This window comes from Dendrobates tinctorius, unplaced genomic scaffold (genome assembly GCF_039654945.1).
Source record: "Dendrobates tinctorius isolate UK_male_01 unplaced genomic scaffold, ASM3965494v1 ptg000307l, whole genome shotgun sequence".
NCBI lineage: Eukaryota > Metazoa > Chordata > Amphibia > Anura > Dendrobatidae > Dendrobates > Dendrobates tinctorius.
In genome coordinates this window covers 1,920,578-1,924,107 of record NW_027361974.1, presented here as the reverse complement: position 1 = coordinate 1,924,107, position 3,530 = coordinate 1,920,578, and the positions used below count along the sequence as shown (strand labels likewise).

Sequence of the window (3,530 nt, the reverse complement as noted above, 5' to 3'; positions counted from 1 at the left end):
GAGGGGCAATATTACCATGTAGGGGCACAGAGGGGCATTATTACTGTGTAGAGGCACAGACAGGGCATTATTACTGTGTAGGGGAACGGGGGGGGCATTATTACTGTGTAGAGGGGCACAGGGGGCAATATTACTGTGTAGGGGCACAGGGGGCAATATTACCGTGTAGGGGCACAGGGGGCAATATTACCATGTAGGGGCACAGAGGGGCATTATTACTGTGTAGGGGAACGGGGGGGGCATTATTACTGTGTAGAGGGGCACAGGGGGCAATATTACTGTGTAGGGGCACAGGGGGCAATATTACCGTGTAGGGGCACAGGGGGCAATATTACCGTGTAGGGGCACAGAGGGGCAATATTACCATGTAGGGGCACAGACAGGGCATTATTACTGTGTAGGGGAACGGGGGGGCATTATTACTGTGTAGAGGGGCACAGGGGGCAATATTACCGTGTAGGGGCACAGGGGGCAATATTACCGTGTAGGGGCACAGGGGGCAATATTACCATGTAGGGGCACAGAGGGGCATTATTACTGTGTAGAGGCACAGACAGGGCATTATTACTGTGTAGGGGAACGGGGGGGGGCATTATTACTGTGTAGAGGGGCACAGGGGGCATTACTATTAATAAAATAATGAAAATAGCTGAAATAGATAACCAGTAAGGTTGGATGGAATAAAAAACACTGTGTTGCTCGTCCTGTGGCCGCCCCCGGCTTAGGCTGTAGCTGAGGGTTCCTGGTTTGAGCCTGAACCTCCGTGCGGCGCCGTGGCTTAGTTGGTTAAAGCGCCTGTCTAGTAAACAGGAGATCCTGGGTTCGAATCCCAGCGGTGCCTTTTGATGTTTGGACATTTATTTCCTGATTTTAATGTTTATTTTTCTTCTCTTTATTAATTAAAGTGGCCAGATAGTGACCCACCCCGTGCAGCACGATCACTTACACCCGGGGTGGGACATCATCTACGCTTATATTATTCCATGGACGAGATATACACATTCATCATGCACTTTGCCTGCGCCTGCCATCTCTGTGCAGAGAAGGGTCCTAGCGCCGAGCTGTCCTTTCTGCTAGTAATCAAAATAATCTGTGACGTCATGTAAATATCGCGTCATATATTTGATGTTGTAGGATTATTACTGTGTGTATCGCCATCTAGCGGTGGCAGCATGTTATGGTTGTCTGTATAGCGCGCCATCTGGCGGCAGAAGCGGGAATGGCTGTGTGCGTCGAAAATCTGCCGGGTTTGTTCCATTTTTTTCCTATAAATTTAGTATTGTGCCCCCATGAACAGGAGGAGCCTTTAGCTTTGAGACCCCCAGTGCGAGTGACGTGGTAAAAAGCTGCAGCCTGTGTCACTGGCGACTGTCATTGACGTCTGTTGAGCCTGAGTTTGTGCCCCCCATTCTTATCCAAAGAGGGCCCCCATAACCTGTGTCAGGCACAGTACCCCCATTATCATCCAGAGAGAGCCCCCATAACCTGTGTCAGGCACAGTACCCCCATTATCATCCAGAGAGAGCCCCCCATAACCTGTGTCAGGCACAGTACCCCCATTATCATCCAGAGAGAGCCCCCCATAACCTGTCAGGCACAGTACCCCCATTATCCAGAGAGAGCCCCCATAACCTGTGTCAGGCACAGTACCCCCATTATCATCCAGAGAGAGCCCCCATAACCTGTGTCAGGCACAGTACCCCCATTATCATCCAGAGAGAGCCCCCCATAACCTGTCAGGCACAGTACCCCCATTATCATCCAGAGAGAGCCCCCCATAACCTGTGTCAGGCACAGTACCCCCATTATCATCCAGAGAGAGCCCCCCATAACCTGTGTCAGGCACAGTACCCCCATTATCATCCAGAGAAGGCCCCCATAACCTGTGTCAGGCACTGTACCCCCAGTATCATCCAAAGAGAGCCCCCATATCCTGTGTCAGGCACAGTACCCCCATTATCATCCAGAGAGAGCCCCCATAACCTGTGTAAGGCACAGTACCCCCATTATCATCCAGAGAGAGCCCCCCATAACCTGTCAGGCACAGTACCCCCATTATCATCCAGAGAGAGCCCCCATAACCTGTGTCAGGCACAGTAGCCCCATTATCATCCAGAGAGAGCCCCCCATAACCTGTGTCAGGCACAGTACCCCCATTATCATCCAGAGAAGGCCCCCATAACCTGTGTCAGGCACTGTACCCCCAGTATCATCCAAAGAGAGCCCCCATATCCTGTGTCAGGCACAGTACCCCCATTATCATCCAGAGAGAGCCCCCCATAACCTGTCAGGCACAGTACCCCCATTATCATCCAGAAAGAGCCCCCCATAACCTGTCAGGCACAGTACCTCCATTATCATCCAGAGAGAGCCCCCCATAACCTGTCAGGCACAGTACCCCCATTATCATCCAGAGAGAGCCCCCCATAACCTGTGTCAGGCACAGTACCCCCATTATCATCTAGAGAGAGCCCCCCATAACCTGTGTCAGGCACAGTACCCCCATTATCATCCAGAGAGAGCCCCCCATAACCTGTGTCAGGCACAGTACCCCCATTATCATCCAGAGAGGGCCCCCATAACCTGTGTCAGGCACAGTACCCCCATTATCATCCAGAGAGAGCCCCCCCATAACCTGTGTCAGGCACAGTACCCCCATTATCATCCAGAGAGCCCCCCATATCCTGTGTCAGGCACAGTACCCCCATTATCATCCAGAGAGAGCCCCCCATAACCTGTGTCAGGCACAGTACCCCCATTATCATCCAGAAAGAGCCCCCCATAACCTGTGTCAGGCACAGTACCCCCATTATCATCCAGAGAGAGCCCCCATAACCTGTGTCAGGCACAGTACCCCCATTATCATCCAGAGAGAGCCCCCCATATCCTGTGTCAGGCACAGTACCCCCATTATCGTCCAGAGAGAGCCCCCATAACCTGTGTCAGGCACAGTACCCCCATTATCATCCAGAGAGAGCCCCCCATAACCTGTGTCAGGCACAGTACCCCCATTATCATCCAGAGAGGGCCCCCATAACCTGTGTCAGGCACAGTACCCCCATTATCATCCAGAGAGAGCCCCCCCCATAACCTGTGTCAGGCACAGTACCCCCATTATCATCCAGAGAGCCCCCCATATCCTGTGTCAGGCACAGTACCCCCATTATCATCCAGAGAGAGCCCCCCATAACCTGTCAGGCACAGTACCCCCATTATCATCCAGAAAGAGCCCCCCATAACCTGTGTCAGGCACAGTACCCCCATTATCATCCAGAGAGAGCCCCCATAACCTGTGTCAGGCACAGTACCCCCATTATCATCCAGAGAGAGCCCCCATAACCTGTGTCAGGCACAGTACCCCCATTATCATCCAGAGAGAGCCCCCATAACCTGTCAGGCACAGTACCCCCATTATCGTCCAGAGAGAGCCCCCATAACCTGTCAGGCACAGTACCCCCATTATCATCCAGAAAGAGCCCCCCATAACCTGTCAGGCACAGTACCTCCATTATCATCCAGAGAGAGCCCCA

General features: G+C 52.7%; 1 non-coding gene across 1 annotated transcript; it reads left to right on the top strand.

Moving 5' to 3' along the window:
• Positions 1–767: 767 nt before the first annotated feature.
• TRNAT-AGU (transfer RNA threonine (anticodon AGU)) lies at positions 768–841 on the top strand. The gene has a single exon. It is a non-coding gene; the product is annotated as a tRNA-Thr (tRNA).
• Positions 842–3,530: the final 2,689 nt, after the last annotated feature.